Raw genomic sequence first — 17,783 nt, 5'->3', positions numbered from 1 at the left:
GCGTCGGGGGCGGCGGTGGCCCCTTTCCCAAAAATGTTCCGCGCATAGAACAGATGGAGGTTAATGAGGCGGAGGGCACAGCGGGGACACCGCTTATAACATCTGGTGGCGTCCCTGCAAAGGTGCCTGATGATGCGGAGACTGAAGCAGTGTCTACCCACACAAAATGTACAGAAAAAATACAGAACATAGAACCAGGCCTGGCCAGAAGGATGACTGCAGGGGGACCTGGTGGGTTAAATGAAAAAGTTGCAGCTGTGGATGTGGAAACTGCTGGGGGTATGCAGGTGTCTGTAAATAAAGTTGCTGGAGTGTCTGCTGGTAATGGGGTGTTGAGTGCTGTGTCTGTGGGTGGTGGGGATGGGGTATCAACCAGGGGCAATGGGCCTGGCGCTCCTCTTGCTGTGACATCCGGCAGGTCTTATGCTGGTGTGGCAGCGGGGGGACAGCGGGCCCACCCATCTTCATCCTCAAGGTCCGGGGACGGTAACTTGCAACAACATCTCTTGGACGCTTTAAGAGAGGGAAAGCAAACCCTAACCATAGGGGGAGTGCAGAAGGACCTGTCTTTCTGGATAGACAGATATGGTCTAAATGCCTTCCGAGAGCAACGAGGAGATCAGTGGTCGCTCCCAACAGCCGGGCAGGCTGTAGCCAGGAGGAACGTGGTCCGTCTCCGGTGGCGTGGCAATGATGCGTGCCCTCCCAGAAAGAGGGTGGTGGAGCTGCTGCTGGGGATGGGCTTCAAGGCGAGTGACATCTTTGCCTTGATACATCCTCATGGCTCGGTCGAGTTTGACATCAGCTTTGTTCACCTAGGGGGCCTTGAGGTCTTCTGGGGGAACTACGAGCTGATGAAGGACGAGCCTGGCTGGCGAGACTTTGCTGCACAAGCAATTTCTCGCCAAAGTGGTCCCAAGAGAGTGACCATTCTTACCCGTAACGAGTCACTCTCTTGTATTGATATCATGACCTGGTTGGGAAGGTACGGAGAGGTAGTAGAGATGCCACGGAAGAACATGGATGAGTTTGGCATCTGGTCAGGGGCCTGGACGTTCATGGTTAAATTAAAGCGTCTGGGACAGACGGTGTCCCACATACCATCGTCTGCTTTCCTGGGAAGAGATCGGATCCTTGTCTTCTACCAGGGGCAGCCGAAGTTGTGTCACCGGTGTGGCGACCCCTCACATTTGAGTGCAGGCTGCAAGGTGCAGAAGTGTGCTCATTGTGGGGGGATTGGTCATCTAGCCGCATCGTGTGACCGTATTCGCTGCAACCTGTGTGGTGACTTAGGTCACCCGTTCAGTCGGTGTCCTCGCTCTGTTGTCAATGCTTGTTCCAAACCTGCGGAGGATGAAAGGAGGGAGGCCTCCGTGGGTGAGGGTGCGGGCAGGGACGATGGGGCACAGGGGCAAGGGAAGAATGCAAAGAAGGGTCCCCCTTCTCGCCAGAGAAGGGCGGAGAAGCGAAGGAAGGAGAGGATTCAGAGGGCGCTCCAGGAAACTGGGACGACCTCTGATTCGGATCTGGATGCCCCCCCTGAAGCTGATGCCCCTGGGGAGGTCGAATTGAACGAGGAGATGAGGAGGATCCAAAGGGAGCAGAGGGCTGAGGACTCTCAGTCCTCCCACTATGAAAGTGTGGGAGAGGAAGAGAGGACTCAGCCTACAGCAAAAGGGACACCGGGCAAAACCCAAGGGCCAAATACATCTGGCCCCGCCCTGGCCCAGGAAGGTAAATCCTGTACCCCCCTGGTGCGCTCTACTGATCGATACCATGCTCTCGTGGACATTCCAGCCTCTCATACTAAGAGGGAGGGCATGGTAGGGCACCCTAGAGTCGTTGAGCCTCCCCTGCTGCAGGGGCCGTTGCCCCCAGAGGGGGAGGTTGACCCGGTACTTGGGGATGAAGATGGGAATAGGGTGGTGAATATGGACTCCTCAGTTTGCAAGAAGCGAGGCAAAGAAGGGGGGTCCTCATCAGATAGAGGGGGGGGTGGGAAGAAGAAAGCCGTCTAACTCAAACATCCATGATGGCGGCACCCACTCCGTTGACGCTGGCATCAATTAACGTTGCCAGCATTAAGTCAGATAGGGCGAGATTTGCAGCCTTTGATTTTCTTGGCCGAGTTGAAGCCGACATTTTGTTTTTGCAGGAGACCAGGCTGTCACTTTTGGCAGACGTCGTTAAATCTAGGAGGGAGTGGCGACGCGGGCCCTCCTACTGGTCTCTTGCGGCTGAGCCCTATAGCGGAGTGGCGGTCCTTTTCACCGCACCGGTAACATGCCGACGGATGATTGAGTTAGAAATGGGGAGGTGCTTGATCTTAGATGTCCTCATGAGGGGACAGGAATTAAGACTAATCAATATATACGGACCCCAGAGCAAATGGGACCGTAAAAGTCTCTTCATGAGGATTAAGCCTTTCCTTTTTTCAGGTCGACAAGTTATCTTTGGAGGGGACTTCAATACTGTCGTGAGGCCCCGAGATAGAGGAGGTTCCGGAGATAAAAAATTGACCTATGATAGTGTAGCATTAAAAAATATAGTTAGCGATGCTCGCCTGGTGGATATCCACATCAGGCATACCCCAGGCCACTCGGGTTTCACCTATCGTAGAGGTAGCTGTAGGTCTAGGAGAGACAGGTTTTTTTTGAAGGAGGAAGCCATCTCTTCACCAGTGTCCGTTGTTGAGGTGGAGTTCTCCGATCACTGTATGATTATTTTCTCTTTGAACATTGCAGAGTCCCTCCAGATGGGAAGAGGTATATGGAGGCTGAATTCTACTCTCTTGGAAGAAGCGGAGATAAGACAGGCCTTTGAGGATTTTCTTCAGAGCCAGGTACCTTTGTTGGATCTCAGTGGTACTAAGTCTGAGTGGTGGGAGTTGTTTAAAGTCCGGGTGGCAGGATTTTTCCGCAGGCTCTCGAGCCTCAGGTCCATGAGTAGGTACCGCCTATATCAGGAACTGAGGAGGAAACTCGAACATCTGGTCTCAACCGGGGGTAGTGGGGAGGAGATCTCCGTGGTGAAAGCTTTGCTCAGGAGGTGTCAGTATGATAGGCACACATCTTTAGTTCTTGAGAGGGATTTCGGGAGGTACCGCTCGCCCGACCCCTACAGGAACTGTAAGATGTCAGTGAGTCGTAAGGTTGTGACAGGACTGATTGATAGTACAGGATCTCTGAAGAGATCCAAATCAGGGATCTTGGAGGTCGTCAGATCCTTCTACTCGCACCTCTTGGGGAAGCAAGATCCAAACCGAGACGAGATGTCGGCTTTCCTGGCTGAAACCATCCCTGAGCCAGGGGTAGACCCCTCTCTCGGTGTTTTGATAGACTCGATCAAGGAAGAGGAAGTTGGATTGGCGATTGATGGGCTTGCCCTCAAAAAAATCGCCAGGGCCGGATGGCTTAAAGAGGCTCTGTCACCAGATTTTGCAGCCCCTATCTGCTATTGCAGCAGATAGGGGCTGCAATGTAGATTACAGTAACGTTTTTATTTTTAAAAAACGAGCATTTTTGGCCAAGTTATGACCATTTTCGTATTTATGCAAATGAGGCTTGCAAAAGTACAACTGGGCGTGTTGAAAAGTAAAAGTACAACTGGGCGTGTATTATGTGCGTACATCGGGGCGTGTATTATGTGCGTACATCGGGGCGTGTATTATGTGCGTACATCGGGGCGTGTTTACTACTATTACTAGCTGGGCGTTGTGTATAGAAGTGTCATCCTCTTCTCTTCAGAACGCCCAGCTTCTGGCAGTGCAGCACTGTGACGTCACTCACAGGTCCTGCATCGTGTCGGCACCAGAGGCTACAGATGATTCTGCAGCAGCATCAGCATTTGCAGGTAAGTAGCTACATGGACTTACCTGCAAACGCCGATGCTGCTGCAGAATCATCTGTAGCCTCTGGTGCCGACACGATGCAGGACCTGTGAGTGACGTCACAGTGCTGCACTGCCAGAAGCTGGGCGTTGTGAAGAGAAGTGGATGACACTTCTATACACAACGCCCAGCTAGTAAAAGTAGTAAACACGCCCCGATGTACGCACATAATACACGCCCAGTTGTACTTTTACTTTTCAACACGCCCAGTTGTACTTTTGCAAGCCTCATTTGCATAAATACGAAAATGGTCATAACTTGGCCAAAAATGCTCGTTTTTTAAAAATAAAAACGTTACTGTAATCTACATTGCAGCGCCGATCTGCTGCAATAGCAGATAGGGGCTGCAAAATCTGGTGACAGAGCCTCTTTAACATCCGAGTTTTATAAGACTTTTAAAGGAACCCTAGTTCCCCTCTTGACTGAGGTGTTTAATGAGTGCCTTTCCTCAGGTACTTTGCCAATGTCAATGAGGAGGTCGGCCTTGATCGTTTTATCGAAGGGTAAAGACTCGACCCGTATTGAGAATTGGCGTCCCATAGCGCTGCTCAATACGGACAGAAAGGTTCTCGCAAAGGTGCTGTTTAATCGGCTGGTGAAGTTTGCATCCCGGCTCCTTTCGCCGGTCCAGCATTGCTCTGTTCCAGGCCGCAGCACATTTAGTGCTGTCCTCAGTGTCAGAGAGGCAGTGGAGCAGGGAAATTCTGGTCGGTGGGAGGGGTACATCCTGTCCTTGGACCAGGCCAAGGCTTTTGACCGGGTGGACCACGAGTACCTCTGGTCGGTCCTTCTGAGGTACGGCCTACCGGGGGGGGTTTGTCAATTGGCTACAGACCTTATACACTGGGGCTGAGACTTTTGCGCTGGTGAACGGTTGGGTTGGAACCCCCTTTGAGGTTGGGTCTGGTGTCCGCCAGGGTTGTCCCTTGATCCTTTTCTTAAAAGGATCGATCGTGGGCCATTGGCGGGAGTCGGGGCCGGCCTGGAGGGGCCGGAGGCCACTCAGAGGGTGGTTGCGTACGCAGACGACGTCTCCATTTTTGTCTCCTCGAGAGGGGAGGCAGAGTGGGTGATGTCGGAAGTGGAGCGTTACTCATTGGCATCTGGGTCCAAGATCAACCGGGATAAGTGCAAAAGTCTCTGGCTGGGAGGAGGAGATCCTGGTTTTTGATCTCCCGGACACCCTTCCAGAGCCTCAGGGGTCTGCTAAGATCTTAGGAGTCGAATTTGGCCCGGGTGATTACCCCAAGAAGAACTGGGAGGATAGGCTGAATCTAGTTGCCCAGAAGGTCGACCAATGGAAGGGTTGGTCCTTAACCCTGAGGGAAAGGGTTCACTTGGCCAAGGCCTACCTGGTGCCCATGTTGCTTTACCTGGGCAGTGTGTGCATCTTGCCAGAACCTCTCTGGACTCGGGTCTATAGCCTGTTCTTCCAGCTGTTATGGGGGAACAGGCTCAACCTAATCAAGAGGGAGGTTACTTCCCTACCAAGGACACTAGGCGGGTTAGGTATGGTTAACCCGGTGGTGTTCCTAGTGAACACCTTTGTTAAGATCAACCTGGCAAACCTCTGGCAAGAGAGGGCTCCTTGGTGGATATCCTCCTGCAGGGGGTGGTTTCGGCCTTTCTTCCAGGAATGGGAGAGAGGAGGGCAAGTGAAAGACCTGCGTACACCTCACGGACATCTCCCGGCTTATGCCACCCTGGCGCTGAAGATTGTTCGCCGGTGGGGTCTGGAGGTGTGGGAGATCAGGACCATGTCGAGAAAATTTCTTGACAAGAGGGTCCTGATGACCCACTTCCAGAAGCCCCTGGCGCTCAAAGACTGCCCAAGTAGTGACCTCGGGGTGGGATTAAAACTTTTAAATTCAGCGAGGATTCCCCAGAAGTTTTGGGATCTGGCTTGGCGTTGCTTCCATGGGAGACTGTATGTGAGGGGCAATCTAAAGTGCAGAAGCTCTGATGATCGGGATTGCCCCCGGGAGGAGTGCGGCGGAGTGCTGGAAAGCATGGAGCATTTCCTGCTTCATTGCCCTTTCAATACAGAGGTATACAAAAGTGTGGGAGCCTCCATTGGTTGGCCAGGCCTAACAAGCCTCTCCTATGCTGGGTGGGCCTATGGAGTGTTCGTAGACCTCGGTGGTAGGGACCATTGCACCTTGTTTCTAGTCAGTATAGTGGTCAGGCACTTTATGTGGAATGCACGATGTCTAGTTTCTACCCAGAAGAAAATCCTCCTAGTGGATGAGGTTGTTAGCAATATCATGGGTGACCTGGTGAAGGTGCATTCTTTGGAGGTTGGCAGATTGGGAGCATCCAAAGCCTCTCGTCTTTGGAGGGGCTTTTCCTTTTGGGTGCCTTAATGTGACTGCCTGAGGGAGGGAGGGGGGGGGGGGGGGGTCGTCACCGGTGCTCAACTGGAGGTGGAGGTCTGCGTTCCGCTGAGGCACCAAAAAATTATAGAGATAGGGCTCGGAATAAGGGAAAGGTGAGGGTCAGCATAGGGTCAGCTTTCAATAGGGTCAAGAAAGGGCTAGTAATAGGGTAAGGAGATAGGGCAAGCGATAGGGAGGGTGCAGCGGTGGACGTGGTACCTTGGCCTCTGGGGGGGTGCTGGGGGGGGCTTTCCCTTCTCTCTATCTGGTGATGGGCTAGGTAAGCACTGGAAGATTTTTGTTTTGTTTAGGATTGAAATGGCAGGAAAAAGGTTTACAAGCGACCGAACTTGGTGCTTTCGGGTACGGTGTATTTTGTATATGGTTTGGTATTTGGACAAGTTGGTGATGTGTATTGTATTATATTGTAGAAATGTTGTTAGAATAGGGATAGACTTAAGTGGGTTAATAGATAGGTTGGGAGGTGGTCGGGGGGGGGGGGTCTTGTGCCTGACCCAGCCCCGGACTATGCGGACATGGGGCGGGGGGCTGGGCTGGGGTGTGGTGTGGTGGCGGGGGCCAGCATCTGGACTATGCGGACGTGAGAGGACATGAGGCGAGATGCTGGCTGGGGTGGTGGAGATTAGGTAAGAAGGGTAAGGTTAAGGAAAGTCAGGATGTGTATAGTGTGATTTAAAAAAAAAAAAAAAAAAAAAAGGTGTATTATTATATAGGAAAGAAAAAAAAAAAAAAAAAAAAAAAAAGAAAAAAGTGGATTTGTATTATTATTATTTTATTTGCTATGTTGTTTGATTATTATCATCATTATTATGTTGTTACTTTAGGCCCTCGGGTGACGCGGGTCGGGGGATTTTCTGTTAGTACTTTGGATTACGTTTATATGATGTTTGTATATATTCTAGTTATTGTTTAGCTTCGGATGAAGTGTAGATGTAAGTATATAAGAGTGGGGTGTATGTGGCCGGGTCTGGTATCGTTTTCTCTTCTCATATACAGAGATGTATATAAGAAAATTTGTTTATAAGAATTGGGTTGTGACTTTTTGGTTATATGGAATTAGTTATGTATTTGTTTTTCAGTTTGTTTTGTAAATTTATATAAAATAAAGAGATACAGGATATAACTCAGGATCAGTACAGGATAAGTAATGTAATATATGTACACAGTGACTCCTCCAGCAGAATAGTGAGTGCAGCTCTGGAGTATAATACAGAATGTAACTCAGGATCAGTACAGGATAAGTAATGTAATATATGTACACAGTGACCCCACCAGCAGAATAGTGAGTGCAGCTCTGGAGTATAATACACCATATAACTCAGGATCAGTACAGGATAAGTAATGTAATGTATGTACACAGTGACCCCACCAGCAGAATAGTGAGTGCAGCTCTGGAGTATAATACAGGATGTAACTCAGGATCAGTACAGGATAAGTAATGTAATGTATGTACACAGTGACTCCACCAGCAGAATAGTGAGTGCAGCTCTGGAGTATAATACAGGATGTAACTCAGGATCAGTACAGGATAAGTAATGTAATGTATGTACAAAGTGACTCCACCAGCAGAATAGTGAGTGCAGCTCTGGAGTATAATACAGGATATAACAGGATCAGTACAGGATAAGTAATGTAATGTATGTACACAGTGACACCACCAGCAGAATAGTGAGTGCAGCTCTGGAGTATAATACAGGATATAACTCAGGATCAGTACAGGATAAGTAATGTAATGTACGTACACAGTGACACCACCAGCAGAATAGTGAGTGCAGCTCTGGAGTATAATACAGGATATAACTCAGGATCAGTACAGGATAAGTAATGTAATGTACGTACACAGTGACACCACCAGCAGAATAGTGAGTGCAGCTCTGGAGTATAATACAGGATATAACTCAGGATCAGTACAGGATAAGTAATGTATGTACACAGTGACTCCCCCAGCAGAATAGTGAGTGCAGCTCTGGAGTATAATACAGGATGTAACTCAGGATCAGTACAGGATAAGTAATGTAATGTATGTACACAGTGACTCCACCAGCAGAATAGTGAGTGCAGCTCTGGAGTATAATACAGGATGTAACTCAGGATCAGTATAGGATAAGTAATGTAATGTATGTACACAGTGACTCCACCAGCAGAATAGTGAGTGCAGCTCTGGATTATAATACAGGATGTAACTCAGGATCAGTACAGGATAAGTAATGTAATGTATGTACACAGTGACTCCACCAGCAGAATAGTGAGTGCAGCTCTGGAGTATAATACAGGATATAACTCAGGATCAGTACAGGATAAGTAATGTAATGTATGTACACAGTGGCTCCACCAGCAGAATAGTGAGTGCAGCTCTGGAGTATAATACAGGATATAACCCAGGATCTGTACAGGATAAGTAATGTAATGTATGTACACAGTGACTCCACCAGCAGAATAGTGAGTGCAGCTCTGGAGTATAATACAGGATATAACTCAGGATCAGTACAGGATAAGTAATGTAATGTATGTACACAGTGACTCCACCAGCAGAATAGTGAGGGCAGCTCTGGAGTATAATACAGGATGTAACTCAGGATCAGTACAGGATAAGTAATGTAATGTATGTACACAGTGACTCCACCAGCAGAATAGTGAGGGCAGCTCTGGAGTATAATACAGGATATAACCCAGGATCTGTACAGGATAAGTAATGTAATGTATGTACACAGTGACTCCACCAGCAGAATAGTGAGTGCAGCTCTGGAGTATAATACAGGATATAACTCAGGATCAGTACAGGATAAGTAATGTAATGTATGTACACAGTGACTCCACCAGCAGAATAGTGAGTGCAGCTCTGGAGTATAATACAGGATATAACTCAGGATCAGTACAGGATAAGTAATGTAATGTATGTACACAGTGACTCCACCAGCAGAATAGTGAGTGCAGCTCTGGAGTATAATACAGGATGTAACTCAGGATCAGTAATGTATGTACACAGTGACTCCTCCAGCAGAATAGTGAGTGCAGCTCTGGAGTATAATACAGGATGTTACTCAGGATCAGTACAGGATAAGTAATGTAATGTATGTACACAGTGACTCCACCAGCAGAATAGTGAGGGCAGCTCTGGAGTATAATACAGGATGTAACTCCGGATCAGTACAGGATAAGTAATGTATGTACACAGTGACTCCACCAGCAGAATAGTGAGGGCAGCTCTGGAGTATAATACAGGATGTTACTCAGGATCAGTACAGGATAAGTAATGTATGTACACGGTGACTCCACCAGCAGAATAGTGAGCGCAGCTCTGGAGTATAATACAGGATGTAACTCCGGATCAGTACAGGATAAGTAATGTAATGTATGTACACAGTGACTCCACCAGCAGAATAGTGAGTGCAGCTCTGGAGTATAACACAGGATGTAACTCAGGATCAGTACAGGATAAGTAATGTAATGTATGTACACAGTGACTCCACCAGCAGAATAGTGAGTGCAGCTCTGGAGTATAACACAGGATGTAACTCAGGATCAGTACAGGATAAGTAATGTAATGTATGTACACAGTGACTCCACTAGCAGAATAGTGAGGGCAGCTCTGTAGTATAATACAGGATGTAACTCAGGATCAGTACAGGATAAGTAATGTAATGTATGTACACAGTGACTCCACCAGCAGAATAGTGAGTGCAGCTCTGGAGTATAATACAGGATATAACTCAGGATCAGTACAGGATAAGTAATGTAATGTATGTACACAGTGACTCCACCAGCAGAATAGTGAGTGCAGCTCTGGAGTATAATACAGGATATAACTCAGGATCAGTACAGGATAAGTAATGTCATGTATGTACACAGTGACTCCACCAGCAGAATAGTGAGTGCAGCTCTGGAGTATAATACAGGATGTAACTCAGGATCAGTACAGGATAAGTAATGTAATGTATGTACACAGTGACTCCACCAGCAGAATAGTGAGTGCAGCTCTGGAGTATAATATAGGCTGTAATTCTCAATGTAACCTGTTGCTCTAAGGTATAACACATCATTTCCAGAATTGAACGGGGGGGGGGGGGGGGGGGGTAGCTTTGGAGGTCGGACTGAAGATATTGGAATAAATTAGTTTCTTCCCTCTTCGTTTCAATAATGAATAATTGTAATCTCTTATGACGGGTGTGGGGGTCTGGAGTGTGAGATCAGGTGACCTGGATCTGGCTATTCCAGTCTCACTGTAGGGTTTCTGGGGTAAATGTTTTCATACAGAGAAGCAGTCGTGTTTTATCAACGGCCTCAATAATTGTTCCTCTCAGACCAGAAATCGGTGTGGGGGAAGGGAAGTGACATCCTCTGCAGTCCACATTATAATATCCACAGTTGTTGTCAGTGTCCTGGACCCTGCAGCGTGTGGACTGTGCCCGCCAGCTGTGCCCTCATCACAGACTTTATGGTGGCAGTGCCGGGAACGAGTCTGTATTACAAATATTCCATCCTGAGATATCAGATATTTAACAGCTGCAGAGCGCGGGGTCATAATCTGCTCCTGTGTACAGAGGGGTGAGAGTGCAGGGACCGGGGGCAGGGACCGGCAGCCTCAGAGAGACATCCCGGATGTGACGGGGAGTGACTGTTCTGCAACTGTCTAATAGACTAACATTAAATACGCCAACTTTAAACTGGAGTAAGAAGCGCTGAACGTGTTAGGCACAGACGTCTTATTACATTGGGCACATTTCGGACCGCCCGCACTCCACTAACTAGAATTTATGCCAGATGAGACCCGGTGTCGATTTCTGCTCAAATTGACGCTAATTTCTAGCATATATTGTTGTAAATCTATTGTGCCGCTAAACCCCACTCACGTGTTAGGAAAGAGGCCAGAACGGCGTAAAGCAGAAAATTTCTGTGCAAACCGCCATGCGCCAAAATTTGTACTTTTATTCCGACGAAAAACTGTCGCAAATAGATTCATAAATCTCCCTCGTTATGTTTTCTTACCATTTTAAAGACCTCTGCTTGCTGTCTGATAGGTGATATTTATATCCGGAGGCTGAAAACATCTCCTGACCTAGTTCTGCTCACACAGCTGTGGGTTTGTTACAATGTATTGGTGTAGTCAATACTCTGTGAGGACAGGATTTGTCATCACATCAGCAGCTCAAGTCTCTCTGCTGTACATTGTAACAAACCCTCAGCTGTGTAAGCAATTATTCACCATTATTCAGTAATAATATTCTCTGTACACGGAGGCCGCAGAACATTTCTAACAAATAAAAACACAACGTTACCTGAATCAGCAGAAATTCCGGGAGCGTCAATTCAAGGTGACCGGACGCCGGGATCTAGAAGGTTCCTGTAAGACCGAAAATAACGTCAGTCCAGCAAGAATCAGAGCAAACCGAGGAGGTGCTGCCTGTACCCCAACACCAGAGAGTCCGGCTGAGGTCAGTGTATTATGGGGTGTAGTAATGTATCAGGCTGTGGTCAGTGTATTATGGGGTGTATTATGGGGTGTAGTAATGTATCAGGCTGTGGTCAGTGTATTATGGGGTGTAGTAATGTATCAGGCTGTGGTCGGTGTATTATGGGGTGTAGTAATGTATCAGGCTGTGGTCAGTGTATTATGGGGTGTAGTAATGTATCAGGCTGTGGTCGGTGTATTATGGGGTGTAGTAATGTATCAGGCTGTGGTCGGTGTATTATGGGGTGTAGTAATGTATCAGGCTGTGGTCGGTGTATTATGGGGTGTAGTAATGTATCAGGCTGTGGTCAGTGTATTATGGGGTGTAGTAATGTATCAGGCTGTGGTCAGTGTATTATGGGGTGTAGTAATGTATCAGGCTGTGGTCGGTGTATTATGGGGTGTAGTAATATATCAGGCTGTGGTCGGTGTATTATGGGGTGTAGTAATGTATCAGGCTGTGGTCGGTGTATTATGGGGTGTAGTAATATATCAGGCTGTGGTCGGTGTATTATGGGGTGTAGTAATATATCAGGCTGTGGTCAGTGTATTATGGGGTGTAGTAATGTATCAGGCTGTGGTCAGTGTATTATGTGGTGTAGTAATGTATCAGGCTGTGGTCGGTGTATTATGGGGTGTAGTAATGTATCAGGCTGTGGTCAGTGTATTATGGGGTGTAGTAATGTATCAGGCTGAGGTCAGTGTATTATGGGGTGTAGTAATGTATCAGGCTGTGGTCAGTGTATTATGGGGTGTAGTAATGTATCAGGCTGTGGTCAGTGTATTATGGGGTGTATTATGGTGTGTAGTAATGTATCAGGCTGTGGTCGGTGTATTATGTGGTGTAGTAATGTATCAGGCTGTGGTCGGTGTATTATGGGGTGTAGTAATGTATCAGGCTGTGGTCAGTGTATTATGGGGTGTAGTAATGTATCAGGCTGTGGTCAGTGTATTATGGGGTGTAGTAATGTATCAGGCTGTGGTCGGTGTATTATGGGGTGTAGTAATGTATCAGGCTGTGGTCGGTGTATTATGGGGTGTAGTAGTGTATCAGGCTGTGGTCGGTGTATTATGGGGTGTAGTAATGTATCAGGCTGTGGTCGGTGTATTATGGGGTGTAGTAATGTATCAGGCTGTGGTCGGTGTATTATGGGGTGTAGTAATGTATCAGGCTGTGGTCGGTGTATTATGGGGTGTAGTAATATATCAGGCTGTGGTCGGTGTATTATGGGGTGTAGTAATGTATCAGGCTGTGGTCAGTGTATTATGGGGTGTAGTAATGTATCAGGCTGTGGTCAGTGTATTATGGGGTGTAGTAATGTATCAGGCTGTGGTCAGTGTATTATGGTGTGTAGTAATGTATCAGGCTGTGGTCGGTGTATTATGGGGTGTAGTAATGTATCAGGCTGTGGTCAGTGTATTATGGGGTGTAGTAATATATCAGGCTGTGGTCGGTGTATTATGGGGTGTATTATGGGGTGTAGTAATATATCAGGCTGTGGTCGGTGTATTATGGGGTGTAGTAATGTATCAGGCTGTGGTCGGTGTATTATGGGGTGTAGTAATGTATCAGGCTGTGGTCAGTGTATTATGGGGTGTAGTAATGTATCAGGCTGTGGTCAGTGTATTATGGTGTGTAGTAATGTATCAGGCTGTGGTCAGTGTATTATGGGGTGTAGTAATGTATCAGGCTGTGGTCGGTGTATTATGGGGTGTAGTAATGTATCAGGCTGTGGTCGGTGTATTATGGGGTGTAGTAATGTATCAGGCTGTGGTCTGTGTATTATGGGGTGTAGTAATGTATCAGGCTGTGGTCAGTGTATTATGGGGTGTAGTATAGTATCAGGCTGTGGTCGGTGTATTATGGGGTGTAGTAATATATCAGGCTGTGGTCGGTGTATTATGGGGTGTAGTAATATATCAGGCTGTGGTCGGTGTATTATGGGGTGTAGTAATATATCAGGCTGTGGTCAGTGTATTATGGGGTGTAGTAATGTATCAGGCTGTGGTCAGTGTATTATGGGGTGTAGTAATGTATCAGGCTGAGGTCAGTGTATTATGGGGTGCAGTAATGTATCAGGCTGTGGTCGGTGTATTATGGGGTGTAGTAATGTATCAGGCTGTGGTCGGTGTATTATGGGGTGTAGTATAGTATCAGGCTGTGGTCGGTGTATTATGGGGTGTAGTAATGTATCAGGCTGTGGTCAGTGTATTATGGGGTGTAGTAATGTATCAGGCTGTGGTCAGTGTATTATGGGGTGTAGTAATGTATCAGGCTGTGGTCAGTGTATTATGGGGTGTAGTAATGTATCAGGCTGTGGTCAGTGTATTATGGGGTGTAGTAATGTATCAGGCTGTGGTCGGTGTATTATGGGGTGTAGTAATGTATCAGGCTGTGGTCAGTGTATTATGGGGTGTAGTAATGTATCAGGCTGTGGTCGGTGTATTATGGGGTGTTGTAATGTATCAGGCTGTGGTCGGTGTATTATGGGGTGTAGTAATGTATCAGGCTGTGGTCGGTGTATTATGGGGTGTAGTAATGTATCAGGCTGTGGTCGGTGTATTATGGGGTGTAGTAATATATCAGGCTGTGGTCGGTGTATTATGGGGTGTAGTAATGTATCAGGCTGTGGTCGGTGTATTATGGGGTGTAGTAATATATCAGGCTGTGGTCGGTGTATTATGGGGTGTAGTAATATATCAGGCTGTGGTCGGTGTATTATGGGGTGTAGTAGTGTATCAGGCTGTGGTCGGTGTATTATGGGGTGTAGTAATGTATCAGGCTGTGGTCGGTGTATTATGGGGTGTAGTAATGTATCAGGCTGTGGTCGGTGTATTATGGGGTGTAGTAATGTATCAGGCTGTGGTCGGTGTATTATGGGGTGTAGTAATGTATCAGGCTGTGGTCAGTGTATTATGGGGTGTAGTAGTGTATCAGGCTGTGGTCGGTGTATTATGGGGTGTAGTAATGTATCAGGCTGTGGTCGGTGTATTATGGGGTGTAGTAATGTATCAGGCTGTGGTCGGTGTATTATGGGGTGTAGTAATGTATCAGGCTGTGGTCGGTGTATTATGGGGTGTAGTAATGTATCAGGCTGTGGTCGGTGTATTATGGGGTGTAGTAGTGTATCAGGCTGTGGTCGGTGTATTATGGGGTGTAGTAATGTATCAGGCTGTGGTCGGTGTATTATGGGGTGTAGTAATATATCAGGCTGTGGTCGGTGTATTATGGGGTGTAGTAATGTATCAGGCTGTGGTCGGTGTATTATGGGGTGTAGTAGTGTATCAGGCTGTGGTCGGTGTATTATGGGGTGTAGTAATATATCAGGCTGTGGTCGGTGTATTATGGGGTGTAGTAATGTATCAGGCTGTGGTCGGTGTATTATGGGGTGTAGTAATGTATCAGGCTGTGGTCAGTGTATTATGGGGTGTAGTAATGTATCAGGCTGTGGTCGGTGTATTATGGGGTGTAGTAGTGTATCAGGCTGTGGTCAGTGTATTATGGGGTGTAGTAATGTATCAGGCTGTGGTCAGTGTATTATGGGGTGTAGTAATGTATCAGGCTGTGGTCAGTGTATTATGGGGTGTAGTAATGTATCAGGCTGTGGTCAGTGTATTATGGGGTGTAGTAATGTATCAGGCTGTGGTCAGTGTATTATGGGGTGTAGTAATGTATCAGGCTGTGGTCAGTGTATTATGGGGTGTAGTAATGTATCAGGCTGTGGTCAGTGTATTATGGGGTGTATTATGGGGTGTAGTAATGTATCAGGCTGTGGTCAGTGTATTATGGGGTGTAGTAATGTATCAGGCTGTGGTCGGTGTATTATGGGGTGTAGTAATGTATCAGGCTGTGGTCGGTGTATTATGGGGTGTAGTAATGTATCAGGCTGTGGTCAGTGTATTATGGGGTGTAGTAATGTATCAGGCTGTGGTCGGTGTATTATGGGGTGTAGTAATGTATCAGGCTGTGGTCGGTGTATTATGGGGTGTAGTAATATATCAGGCTGTGGTCGGTGTATTATGGGGTGTAGTAATGTATCAGGCTGTGGTCAGTGTATTATGGGGTGTAGTAATGTATCAGGCTGTGGTCGGTGTATTATGGGGTGTAGTAATGTATCAGGCTGTGGTCAGTGTATTATGGGGTGTAGTAATGTATCAGGCTGTGGTCGGTGTATTATGGGGTGTAGTAATGTATCAGGCTGTGGTCGGTGTATTATGGGGTGTAGTAGTGTATCAGGCTGTGGTCGGTGTATTATGGGGTGTAGTAATGTATCAGGCTGTGGTCAGTGTATTATGGGGTGTAGTAATGTATCAGGCTGTGGACAGTGTATTATGGGGTGTAGTAATGTATCAGGCTGTGGTCAGTGTATTATGGGGTGTAGTAATGTATCAGGCTGTGGTCGGTGTATTATGGGGTGTAGTAATGTATCAGGCTGTGGTCAGTGTATTATGAGGTGTAGTAATGTATCAGGCTGTGGTCGGTGTATTATGGGGTGTAGTAATGTATCAGGCTGTGGTCAGTGTATTATGGGGTGTAGTAATGTATCAGGCTGTGGTCAGTGTATTATGGGGTGTAGTAATGTATCAGGCTGTGGTCGGTGTATTATGGGGTGTAGTAATGTATCAGGCTGTGGTCGGTGTATTATGGGGTGTAGTAATGTATCAGGCTGTGGTCAGTGTATTATGGGGTGTAGTAATGTATCAGGCTGTGGTCAGTGTATTATGGGGTGTAGTAATGTATCAGGCTGTGGTCAGTGTATTATGGGGTGTAGTAATGTATCAGGCTGTGGTCGGTGTATTATGGGGTGTAGTAATGTATCAGGCTGTGGTCAGTGTATTATGGGGTGTATTATGGGGTGTAGTAATGTATCAGGCTGTGGTCAGTGTATTATGGGGTGTAGTAATGTATCAAGCTGTGGTCAGTGTATTATGGGGTGTAGTAATGTATCAGGCTGTGGTCGGTGTATTATGGGGTGTAGTAATGTATCAGGCTGTGGTCAGTGTATTATGGGGTGTAGTAGTGTATCAGGCTGTGGTCGGTGTATTATGGGGTGTAGTAATGTATCAGGCTGTGGTCAGTGTATTATGGGGTGTAGTAATGTATCAGGCTGTGGTCAGTGTATTATGGGGTGTAGTAATGTATCAGGCTGTGGTCGGTGTATTATGGGGTGTAGTAATGTATCAGGCTGTGGTCGGTGTATTATGGGGTGTAGTAATGTATCAGGCTGTGGTCAGTGTATTATGGGGTGTAGTAATGTATCAGGCTGTGGTCGGTGTATTATGGGGTGTAGTAATGTATCAGGCTGTGGTCGGTGTATTATGGGGTGTAGTAATGTATCAGGCTGTGGTCAGTGTATTATGGGGTGTAGTAATGTATCAGGCTGTGGTCAGTGTATTATGGTGTGTAGTAATGTATCAGGCTGTGGTCAGTGTATTATGGGGTGTAGTAATGTATCAGGCTGTGGTCAGTGTATTATGGGGTGTAGTAATGTATCAGGCTGTGGTCGGTGTATTATGGGGTGTAGTAATGTATCAGGCTGTGGTCGGTGTATTATGGGGTGTAGTAATGTATCAGGCTGTGGTCAGTGTATTATGGGGTGTAGTAATGTATCAGGCTGTGGTCAGTGTATTATGGGGTGTAGTAATGTATCAGGCTGTGGTCAGTGTATTATGGGGTGTAGTAATGTATCAGGCTGTGGTCGGTGTATTATGGGGTGTAGTAATGTATCAGGCTGTGGTCAGTGTATTATGGGGTGTATTATGGGGTGTAGTAATGTATCAGGCTGTGGTCAGTGTATTATGGGGTGTAGTAATGTATCAAGCTGTGGTCAGTGTATTATGGGGTGTAGTAATGTATCAGGCTGTGGTCGGTGTATTATGGGGTGTAGTAATGTATCAGGCTGTGGTCAGTGTATTATGGGGTGTAGTAGTGTATCAGGCTGTGGTCGGTGTATTATGGGGTGTAGTAATGTATCAGGCTGTGGTCAGTGTATTATGGGGTGTAGTAATGTATCAGGCTGTGGTCAGTGTATTATGGGGTGTAGTAATG

At 46.9% G+C, this 17,783-nt stretch overlaps 1 protein-coding gene across 1 annotated transcript in view; it reads right to left on the bottom strand.

Annotated features, from left to right (window-relative positions):
* EPPK1 (epiplakin 1) overlaps positions 1–11,682 on the bottom strand; it is a 43,437-nt gene extending 31,755 nt beyond the window's left edge. Inside the window, exon 1 of the mRNA XM_075848979.1 lies at positions 11,562–11,682. The gene's annotated coding sequence lies outside the window, so the exon portion shown is untranslated. The remainder of the gene's footprint in view (positions 1–11,561) is intronic.
* Positions 11,683–17,783: the final 6,101 nt, after the last annotated feature.

The sequence above is a fragment of the Rhinoderma darwinii genome, unplaced genomic scaffold (assembly GCF_050947455.1).
Source record: "Rhinoderma darwinii isolate aRhiDar2 unplaced genomic scaffold, aRhiDar2.hap1 Scaffold_599, whole genome shotgun sequence".
Taxonomy (NCBI): Eukaryota; Metazoa; Chordata; class Amphibia; order Anura; family Rhinodermatidae; genus Rhinoderma; species Rhinoderma darwinii.
The sequence above is the reverse complement of the archived record's forward strand: the minus strand, read 5'-3'. Positions and strand labels throughout refer to the sequence as shown.